The following is an 11,959-nucleotide window of genomic DNA, read 5'->3' on the forward strand; positions in this document are numbered from 1 at the left end:
CGCGTATACTTCGTGTGCCTGACATAACGAGCATCACACTACTTACAAAGGAGATTTTACCTTGTATAAATCATACTTTTACTTTAGCAGCATGATAAATTTTATCCGATTACTTGAAAGCTGTTTGTATTCCGAGTTATTAAGCATCGTTATAACAACGAATGGTGTTGATAATTCTCTAATTTATTTAAATTTCCAAATTAACATAAAGTGTTACGTAATTATTTTATAAATGTCTTAAAACGTTATGAATATTAGTTTATATGAAATCTTCCCTTAGAGTACGTGGGCGGATGAATATTAAACTTTGATGGAACGCATCTAACGATGAAATATTACATATCTATGAAATTCATCTAAATGATTAAATATCAGATATCTATGGTATTCATCAAACGATTAAATATCAAATAATATAAAAAAAATATAAAATAACAGTTAGCAACATTTCGATATTATGGATTAATTGAATTAACTTTTAAATCGAAACACAAACGTGTTAACTACAACCTGCGGATTAAAGCGATTACAACTTTTTCCTTTTTTTTTACTTTTTTTTTTTTTTTGATAGGAAAACTTCAACCAATACTTTTGTGTAAGCCTGTGAGGTAAGCCTCGACTTCTAAACTAACTTCGTAAGCTATAGAACTAAAAGAGCATAATCGTAATGTGATACGAATAGTCGGAAGAAATTTAACATTTATTTAAAAACTATATATATTTATTTAAAAACCGCTATATTACAAAGTCTTTAACTATATTTTTATGAATCTGTATAATTTTTTAGAATTTTAAAAGGATACATATATATATGAGAGCTCCCTAGATTTCATGTAGGATAGGGATTCTTTTTGTTTCGCGGGTAGCACGACAGGCTGTGTTTCACGGACAGACCGATCTTCCCTTGTTTTACGGACGACCATTTTAAGAAGCACGTTTTTCCCGAACGGACGGACAGAGAGTTACATTAGAGACAAACAAGGTTACGGAATAGTTATTTAAGATTTTAAAGACTGAAGAAGAAAGATCGGTAGCTCAGGACGTTGAAAATCGATTCTCAATTTTCAAACATTGTACTTAACACAAACACAATCTTAAACATTGTACTAAAGACTTGTTATTTCCCGTTTATATAATTATTGTTATTTATTGTTATAAACGCATATTAATTGTCGTTTATTTTTGTATTTTATTATTTACTTCATAATAAAAACTCGATTTTCAGACTACAGAATCGATCCCTGAATTATCACCAAATTACCATCTTACAAATTGATTTTCACTACGCCATGCCGTTAGAAGTGAAGCTACGTATCGCCGTGAACGAGAACGCAAGGGGGAGAAAATAGAATGCATAAGAATCCATAAGAAAACCAGAAGATGAAGTATGTGATGTCTTTCCTCCAGAATATCAAGCAAGAGATCATCGTCCGCGGTTATTCAGTTTATCGATAGTGAAGAAAGCCGCAAACAACTTAACCAAGGTAAGCCATTACAGAAACATTGCACTCACGATGGATGACGCAACGGCAGCGTCATACATCGGTACAAGTTTAAACTTCGTGTTTCGAGATATTTACTTAGAAGAATCGGAGATCATCCCCACAAGGAAAATAAAGACCGAAATCGAAAAGCCCAATCTTCAAACAGAAACATTATTAGAAATCTTCCAGAAACAAAACATGCATGAGAGAGAAGGCACAGACTTTGTCATAAAACAATTTGATGGAACGCAAAAAGCCACAGATTGGAGTATGAAATATTCATATTTCACATACGCATCCCTTCCATACTCTAATATGAGTATGAAACCGAATACGAAAAATACAAAATCCAAACTGATGAAAAAAGGATCAAGAATTTGAAGAAATATTTGGGAAAAACAGCATCAGAATGGTACCAGACAAATCTGCCGAAGGATGAAGAATACAACTGGGAAAATTGGAAGGTGGCAGTTCAAAAAGCTTCTGGCAATAAAGGTTGGTCTGCAGTACGATACGCTTATAACTTTAAATACATTTCAGGTTCATTCACTGAATATGCCATAAAAAAGGAATGATTAATATTGGAAGTAAGGAGGAAGACTTCTGAAGAGACAGGGATAAATCTAATTGTTATTGGATTACCCGTACACATTCAAGATAAAATCGATAAAGAAACAGTACAATCAACAAATGGCTTAATCGGATTCTTGGGGTAATATCAGACGAAGGGAAGAAAAACACAAGGGAGTAACGCAAGATTGGACAGAAAGCCAGAGCCACTGCCCAAGAAACAACCTTGTGTGATTTATGAAGCACTGAATTTCCCAGGTCGATTTCACCCAATAACAACTCACTAAAGAAATACATGCACATACTCATCGATCATTTTTCAAGGGCTGTTTTTATGTCCACATCGAAAACACAACACACAGAAGATATCATAAAACTTATAGACTCGACAGGAGAAACTGATTGCATAAAAATTATCCTTGCAGACCGATACCCAGTAATGACATCCAAAGAAATTCAAGAGTATACGAGGAAAAGGAACATTAAATTAATTTTCACCTCGACAGACTGCCCATCCTCCAATGGACTGAACAAAAGGGTAAATCAAACATTAGTAAACAGGATCAGATGTAATTCAGACAAAAATAAGAGAAACTGGACAAAAATCACAGAAGAAAGCGTAGAAGAAAACAATAACACCAGACACAGTGTAACGGGGTTTGCCCCAAATCATTTACTGAATGGAAAAATGATTGAAATCGTCCCTAAGGAAATAATGGTGAATAAGATAAACATTAAAAGAGACAGAGAAGATGCATTCAAAAACTCAACAAGAAATTTCGAAATCAACAAACAAAAATACGATAAAAAAAGAAGAGAACACGAATTTAAAATCGGTGATATGGTCTTCACCCATAACGGAAAAAAAATGAATAGAAATAAGCTGGAAGAAATTAGGAAAGGACCTTTCATAATTCTAAGAAGGATTTCAAACTCCATATATGAAGTGGATAACGGTAATCGGGGATCTGAAGGGAATCTGTTCCACTCCCCATCCGAGGGGCGGTGTAAACTCCCTAGAGTTCATGTAGGATAGGGATTCTTTTTGTTTTACGGGTAGCACGACAGGCTGTGTTTCACGGACAGACCTTCTTTTGTTTTATGGACGATCATTTTAAGAAGCAAATTTTTCGCGAACGGACGGACAGAGAGTTACATTAGAGACAGACAAGGTTACAGAATAGTTATTTAAAACTTTAAAGACTGAAGAAGAAAGATCGGTAGCTCAGGACGTTGAAAATCGATTCTCGATTTTCAGGTAAACATTGTACTAAAGACTTCTTATTTCCCGTTTATATAATTATTGTTATTTATTGTTATAGACGCATATTAATTGTTGTTTATTTTTGTATTTTATTATTTACTCCATAATAAAAACTCGATTTTTAGACTACAGAATAGATCCCTGAATTATCCCCGGATTACTATCTTACATATATGTACATATTTGTATATTTATATATATATATATAAATACATATATATATATATATATATATAGAGAGAGAGAGAGAGAGAGAATGTTACAAGGAAGTAATCTAAAACTCCGTAAATTTGTAGTACATGTTTAATGAGAGAAGTATTAAATATCTGATAAGCGTAGATCCAAAAATTAATCCTATTTATTTGATATACCGTACTTTTTATTTAACATTTAAATCGAACGTTTAAATCGAACCCTCGATAGAATAGGTAGAATAAACGTGTCCAATAAAATAATCTCCTCCATCATCTGATTTGAATTCAACGAATTTTTTTTTATGAATACGCATAGAGAGAAATCTACCTATTGTGGACACACGTACAAATCAATAAATAATGCATGTCGTGCAATATCGGCTACAGAAGGAATAAATAGAGAATTATGTATTATCCACAGATGGCAGTTATACAGTGACTACGAAAGGTATTTAAATAATATGAATATAAATACATGATACAGGTATTAAACTTGGTATTATTTAGTGGTACTTTCATACGATTATAAGGATTTGATTTGAAATATAAAAGCTGATAGGAAAACGGTTCATTGGAAAATATGGACACGCGCAAATATTTTCTCGTGCCCGCAGTATATTAAAACAGAAAGTCAAATATTTCTTATCAATGGCGAAGGATATTTTTCTCTTCTTCTTGACCCAGCAATTGGATTTCATCAATATTATATAACGTTGATTAAAATTTCCTTTTCTCTCGAGTGAGTACTATAAGATCACAAAATAACATAGATCTTTTCTTTGCAACTTGCTGAATATAAAACTGCGTCCTTTTACAGGCAACCATGTATATTCCAAGCGTGATGAAGGGATTAGACCATCGTATCGTAAATTATGCTTACTTCCAACCCCAAAGGCAGACTTTCTATGTGCTTGTCTCTTTGCTTCGAGGGCCAGCGAACTCCTCACTCTATATGACAGAAACAGCCTAGAATCCAGGGGGAAATTTGAAAGTCAATCAAGGAAGGAACTGCAAGATGGACAGAGCAAGGTCTCGTAGAAATGTATGTGAGATTCGTTTCTCGCAAATTACGAGATACGGAAACGTTTAAAGTCATCTACAGGCGGAAATCTGTTCAAGACAGTCGCGGTAATGTTTCGACGTTATATTTTATACGTTAAGCCAGCTATTATTTAAATATGTTCTTTGAAATTAAGTAAAATCAAAGTAGCTGAAAAAGTACAGCTGATAAAATTACGTTCAAAACGTGAATGAACAATAATTTTTACTTTCGTTACGCTGTTGTTATCGATTATCCATTATTTCTTATGGCAAGAAATGGGAACGTGCTTAATTTACGATAAAAACGAGAAACAATACGTAAAATATTTTTCACGATAAATTATTTTCATATTGTTTGAAATAATTTTACGCTTCCGCGATATAAGTGGCGAATGTAATTGAACAAGAATCATTTTTGATAAATGTAACAGATATATACCGTGTATATATGCAAAATATATTATAACGTGTTAATTCATAAAGTTACTTAAAATTATTGGAAATCTATGTACGTAGGTATGTTTAAATATTTCATTCATGTTTTTATTCCATTGAATTGCAAGTTATATAAAATCATTTCATTAATAGTATAGTTAAATAATATAAGAATTGCGAATTAAGAATATTGTTTATTAGTGATATAAATAATTAAATTAGTAATAATGTATACTTAACACGTTCTTGTATTTTGCTATTAAGGTAGAATTAAATGGTTAAAGAATTAAAATTATTTCGCTCTTCTTTCAAAATTATTTCAATCTCGATCTCATGTTTTAGAAGGGAAAACTATAATTTTTGTTCTTAAAACATATCATCCCCTAATAGTCTGCGTTCGAATCATGATTATTCTAAAAACCACTATGATTGTGTTATTGAAATAACGTCATCAACTAGTTTCTTAAACTACGTAGATGCTACTGAAACAAACTACGTACATGCATAGTAAGTTTATATGAATATTAAACACAAGAAACTTCGTTTGACTTGATTTGGCTGAAATCAGCTTGTCGAAGTGCATCATAGAAATAAGTCACGTCGATCAAAGTTGTAGCGCAATATCTATTAGACCGTCATTAAAGTCATCGTTGGTACATTAATAGATGGTATCACACAGTTAAACGACATGTCATAATATTCTTTCATCTAAACCATAGTAGCAACAGACTGTTTCCTACAGACTAGAGGTATTTCATGGGACGATCATATAAATTCTTAAATACAATAATGTATAATACACATACGTACATACATGAACCAAGTCTGTAAGCATAATCTATAGACTATAATAAATACGTGAAACATTTTGAATTCTGTATTAGATTTGAAGAAATCTCGAATAAATCAAAAGATATTAAATACTACAAAACTGTGAGCATTATTAAGGATTAGGATGTGATTTTTTGAAAGATATAAATATAATTTATGAATAGTTTCAAAGATGAAGGTGAAAGAAATCTGTAACAAGAATTAGTCCCTTAAGGAAACGTTAATTACTTTGTTACTGTAGAAACACTTGTGGATTCTTCGATATAAAACTAACAATTATCTTTTATCTAAAGGATATGTTATAATACAAAGATCCTTAAAATTATTCGATGGAATATCCAATTGATATTAATGCTGATTACCTACTTTTTAACCTATCATTTACAAAGAACAGTTTATTTATCGAAGCTATAAACTCTTTTGCCCGCTTCAGAGCTTCCATCGACGATTTATGACGTACATGGTGCAATAATGCCTAATGCGATTCTCTTTAATATCCCATATTGCATACATTCTCGTACCGATTACACAAATTGTTTGAATTCAAGAAACATGCGATCACTATACCGGTATAAATTTGTTATTTACTTGATCTGAAATATCCTTTCAAGTTTGAAGTGAAATTGAAATTCTTTCAAATAATCTTTGACTTAAAGATGTTATTTATAGCTTCGCGTTTATCGATATTGATTCCCTAAATTTAACTGATTTTACATGTATATTTATTTTACGATTTAAGCATTACATGTTAGTTTAAGTATCATTTACATACCAGCTACTTGAAATCCATTTAATTTCATGTAACAACTAATTACAGAACAAGGTTTAATTTTTACGCTAACTAAGCTCAAAATGTCCATGAAGCATGATTTGTTTCTGGAAAGTCATTTAACTATTTTAACTAACGAAATGTATAACGAAAACTATCGATTTTCAGAACTTTATAATATAATGGAATCGTTTTACATATTTGCGGACAAACAACACAACAGTTTTCGTCTATGAATACGAAACAAAAAATTTAAATAAAAATTATATTAATCCTTTCGGTACGAGTTGTTTTTTAACATCGATGGTACGTATAAAGCAGTAAAGCATGTGCGTGACCTGAATACATTTCCGGTCTTTTTATAACGATTATGAACAAATAATGTAAAACTATAACTTCAAAACTATAACGTATGTTTCCAGATAAAGAAAATAATCACAGACTTCGCTGGATGCATAAGCATTCATAGACAACATCAATGGAATTTTTTCTGATGAATATGTACTTCTCCTGTAGGAAAGTATGAGATGACTCGTTTGTTTGTAAGAAATGTTCAAGAGCAGTTATGAAATCATTTACGGATTTCACTACGTTTTACATATTCGAAACTTTCCATCTTTGCATTTCTTTTCTGTCTCCCCTTTCTCGTGAATACTTAAATACATGATTTTTTCAAAACTTCACAAAAATAATCGTAAGAATCTGTTCTATTTTTTCTCGTATATTTCCTTGTTTGGAAAAAGGAATAATTTATGACTTGTAATTTGTAAAATTACGCTAATAATATCAGTTTACTTGTACAAGATGGCCACCATACACATATTTGTCACATTAGAAAATATAGACCTAACCAAACAGGAATATTACACATTACAAGTTAACATACATATATATGTAGTATCTATTTACAAGTATCGCAGATTACCTCTTGAAAAGTAAGAAAACATATAGACTAAAGTAAAGTTGTAAATCTAAACTACAGTTCAAGTTATACAAGGCATGCAAAGCTTCTCTTGAAACGTTAGGTGCGTACTTCGATATACAATATAAAGAAACATAGCCCGCGAGAAAAGCTATATAGTACATACCATACAGATCCCTCGCCATAACTTTGTCAATATGCGCAACGAAATCGGTCATTTTCGCGCCACCACTCAAACGCCGTTTCCCTCGCTTTGGATAATTGAATTAAATCCAGATCGTCCATGTTTACAGCGAAGCAACACGTAATACCGCCAAAAGTGCTTTCCACCCCCTCACATAACTGACATCGGCCGTCCGTGGATCCAACGGAAGGATTTTGAACGTTGGAGAATGCGTAACGCTGATTGGCTATTGAGCTCGGGGGTCGATCGTATAAAGGGACGCCGGGTCGCAACGAGGCTCACAGTACCGCTTCGACTGTGAACGCGATAGGAATTGGATCGTTTATTTTACAAAGCTCCTTTATCTTTTGCAACAATTACATTCGAATGTCTTTTCAAGCGCTAACGACATAATCGACGTTTGGTAAGCGATTAGTAACTGCGAATTCGTAGAATTCGTGGATAATTCTCGAGCTGTTTCGTGCGTACGCGATATTAAGTGGCACGCAAACAGGTGCACCTATTCGCGTAGCGCAAGAAATGTATCACGGAGGTCGTTGCAGGTAATATCCATCGACAGACGGGACAATTCGGGTGCACGATCTATGCCTATGACTGTGCAGTAGGGCATACTCTTCTCGACCACTTGTCTGGCGCCAACCACCACTATTGTCTCGCGAAGGCCAAGCTGTAAATCTTCGTTGCTTATACCGTTTCCTTGGTGAGTGTTAATTTTTTACTTATTCGATGGTATAATAATACCGTTATTACGAGGTAAAAGTTTTTGGATGTGTGATTTCTTGATTGAAGAGACGCTATCATTATTAAAAGTTTGAATATCCCGCCACTAGCGAGGGAAACATAATACGGAATGATTCTTTCATTTGCTTACATTCGATTTGTTAATTTTACTCTTATTCTCCTTTTTAATTCGTAATTTAATTGTGAGGACATATGCTATGGAGCAATTTTTGTTACTTTTAGCATCGTTGCTTTATTTGTTAAGACTGTTGAGCAATACGATCGTTTACTTTATTTACTGCCTTGTTTGCTATTATTTTACTTTTAAAGACAGGTATTTTGGAAATATAAACTTCTACATATTGGTATAATATTGATATACTTGAGATAAGCTCGTTTATGCTGTTACTGTTTAGGATCGTTTATTCATTAAAGTTATTGTAATCATATGACAACGAGAACTAGTGTAAAATATATAAAATGTATAGTTCTATTTTAATAATCAATTTTTAGTGCCTTTAGCGAAACGAATTGATTCGTATTAAAAATGTCGTTTAGTGAATAGGAAAATAGGACACTGGAGGTTTAACTAATTTAAAAGGATTTAGTTATTGAAGATAGTACTTGCTGAGCAAATGGATCGCTAAGTTGTCATAATGCTACAAATGATACACGCTTGTTAAATGAAAATCCATCGACTTTTCATTTTTCCATTTGTTTAAGAAATATGTTATCCTATTAGTTTATTCCATTAATTTTTATAATGATATATGCAAACAAAAGTGTATAAATAATAATATGCAAATAATTTTTTAACTTAAATGTCACTTATTTAATGTTTTATAGAATGATATAAGTATACTACTGATAAAATTAATTAATCGAGAACGGAATTAATGCTGTTTACTGTAATCAGAAAGAAAATGGATTAAGGAGCGAGAAGATTTCGAACGTAGCGAAATTATTTGTTGATTGAATATCTTCTCCTACCCGACAAGCAATGCGGGTTATTACAAGTAGTTTTTACTTAATTTCCAATTAGTTATCGTATCTATAAGGTGTTGTCAAAGTTTTGGTACATAAATTTAGCTTGCATCGTATTGTACCGATTTATTTATATATCCTTTTTTATATGATTTATGTTATTGAGTTAGGATTATATTAAATTATTAATAAAATGAAAGAAAAATGGAAATTAAAATTAAATAAAATAGAATTGCATTAAATCAGAAATAGAAATAAAGTCGAACTAAAGCAAATTCAATTAAATTATTTCTTTTTACTTGCCTATGGGATTCTGGGATTATTAAAGTTCCTATTACGTACTCGTATTCTCGCTAATTCTTAAAATGAATTGACTATGAAATGAATGAGACTATTTCTCCGATTATATTAAATACGCAATATCAATTACGTGTAATTGAATACATTATTCGAACGTTTCCTACAGAACTCTTGTTATTAATACATTATGGAAAATTTGAAACCAATTCGATATATATATATATATATATATATGTCGGAGATGAAAGAATACTGGAACCTTCCCTTCGGAACTTTGGGAAGACCCCTAGTATTGTAATTTAGATTTCACCATAGCCGAATTAAGAAACTGTTGTCATTCGATTCGACTGTACTTATTTGAGATTTATGATAGTGAGCTCGGGCTCGAGGCGACAACCAGTCGCCGAACGTAGTCGCGGTCAAGGGATGAACGTTTTGTCTAACAAAGGCATGAAGTAACCCTATAGCTCTCCTTAAAAGAAATACTTAGGACGGGGCACGACGGTAAGCATTTCAACGATTTTTGTCCCGTGGCTCGCCACACGCAGACTCTATTCTTTGAGTAAGATGATTACCAGATGTCGACGCGTCTCCACAGTACATGTTCAGCTAGCCCGAGGACCTGCTATAAATCTTAAGGTCTGTTTAACTAAAGTCCTTCAAACCGACAAACAGTCCTCGTCCCAGCTACGAGAAAATAGGAGAAATCTATTTTTCTCACCAACGACGCTTCCTCTTCTCGAACTTTCTCCTAAGGGCGGCTAGCACCCTTCCCTAACCACCAACATGGAAATTGACCAATTAACAGTAACGCCAATTTCCCTCACTTTCCGAATGAAGGCTTTTCTCCACGAATCCGATGATTTCGTGCCCTTGGGCACACCCATCATAGTTTTCCTCGACAGCGTTACCGTGATGGAGAACCACTCTCCGGTACGATCTAAAAGACGATTCAAGTAACTCTCGGATACGTAGTGATTGCCTCGTGCATTAACATTGAGTACAACTTAGACGCTGAGGAAAAGTAGAGTCCGTCATCCCCTTGACCGCGGATTCGTTAGTGAGCCTAGGATCATTGTCATTAGCTTCTCGAGTACCTAATTATCCGATTACTTGTCCAATTCCATCATAGTCATATTTGCACTAGTAAATATCTCCTCTATTGCATAATGATCACGCCTAGCGCCAATAGGGATTCGTTTCACGCCCTCAACCCTAACTCAAATCTTAACGCCGCCCCGACATCAGAAGTGGGATCAGTGCCGATTATAACAGTGCTAGAACTTACGATCATCGTGCTCAAGTCGCAAGTCGTGCGCAATTCAGTCGCTAGTGCAAATCGAGTGTGAGACCTAACAATTATCGCTACCACGTTTTAACCCTTAAAATCGCGTGCTCCGACTCCGCTGCATGGGGCGCAGCTGCCAACCTGATTATGGAAGGAAACTATAATTTCAATAACGAGTGGCGAGTCGACTTCTACGTACTGGAAGCACCAACGGATAGATCAAGTCATCTGGGTGAGTCGTTTCCATTTTACTCCGATTCGGGAGCCGAGCGTTCACTAATTAAAGTGTCCGCGGCCTCGAGATTTTCTGGCAAAGGAATGACTGACATATTAGTAATGCGAGGAGTAGGGAATACCTGTATTAAACATACGCCTCCCATTTGTTCATTGTGTGTATTAATGATTTTTACATCGAAGATAGTTTCTCATGTCCTTGCTGATAGTTATTTGAAATATGATGTCGCGATTAGTTGCGGAACTCTAAGTCTGGTTTTTGACGTAACATTACACAAAATAGCCTCGCTATGTGTAAAACAAAAATGATTGGTGTCTGTAATGAAACCACTGCAAACGAGATCGTCGTTAATGAAGTTGACGCTGATGTACATGGTAATAATAAAAGTCGATCAATTTCTCTTCTCGACAAATTCAAAGATTCATTCGTTACGGGTTTCCTACGTATTCGCGTAAATGCAGGCCGGTTAGAAATACGATTAACTGATCCTAACACCACCGTAGGAGGAAGTCCTCATAGACTTAGCGAGGAGGAGCGAAGAGCGGTACGTGAGAAAACAAGCGTTCTAATTAAAGCAAAAATTATAAGGCCTAGTAATTCGCCATTAGCGAGCCGTAACTCGTGAAGAAAAAAAAACGGCTCAGATAGATTACGAGTGGATCCCCGAGATCTAAATCAAAGTATCGTCGCGGATCGGTACCCTTTACTCCTTATTGCGGATCAAGTCGCGAGATCGCA

General features: G+C 34.1%; 3 long non-coding RNA genes across 4 annotated transcripts; all 3 read left to right on the forward strand.

Moving 5' to 3' along the window:
* The first annotated feature begins 1,109 nt into the window (after positions 1-1,109).
* Positions 1,110-2,781, forward strand: LOC126926879 (uncharacterized). Its single transcript, XR_007714983.1, has 3 exons — positions 1,110-1,948; positions 2,025-2,312; positions 2,480-2,781. It is a non-coding gene; the product is annotated as an uncharacterized LOC126926879 (long non-coding RNA).
* Positions 2,782-2,832: 51 nt separating this feature from the next.
* LOC126926865 (uncharacterized) lies at positions 2,833-4,149 on the forward strand. Of its 2 annotated transcripts, XR_007714965.1 has the most exons (4): positions 2,833-3,312; positions 3,444-3,493; positions 3,934-3,960; positions 4,043-4,143. It is a non-coding gene; the product is annotated as an uncharacterized LOC126926865 (long non-coding RNA). The 2 variants fall into 2 exon arrangements; XR_007714966.1 differs by lacking the exon at positions 3,444-3,493 and having other exon boundaries at positions 2,834-3,312; positions 4,043-4,149.
* Positions 4,150-4,588: 439 nt separating this feature from the next.
* On the forward strand, positions 4,589-7,175 carry LOC126926890 (uncharacterized). Its single transcript, XR_007714994.1, has 3 exons — positions 4,589-4,640; positions 6,757-6,894; positions 7,011-7,175. It is a non-coding gene; the product is annotated as an uncharacterized LOC126926890 (long non-coding RNA).
* Positions 7,176-11,959: the final 4,784 nt, after the last annotated feature.

This window comes from Bombus affinis, unplaced genomic scaffold (genome assembly GCF_024516045.1).
Source record: "Bombus affinis isolate iyBomAffi1 unplaced genomic scaffold, iyBomAffi1.2 ctg00000059.1, whole genome shotgun sequence".
NCBI lineage: Eukaryota > Metazoa > Arthropoda > Insecta > Hymenoptera > Apidae > Bombus > Bombus affinis.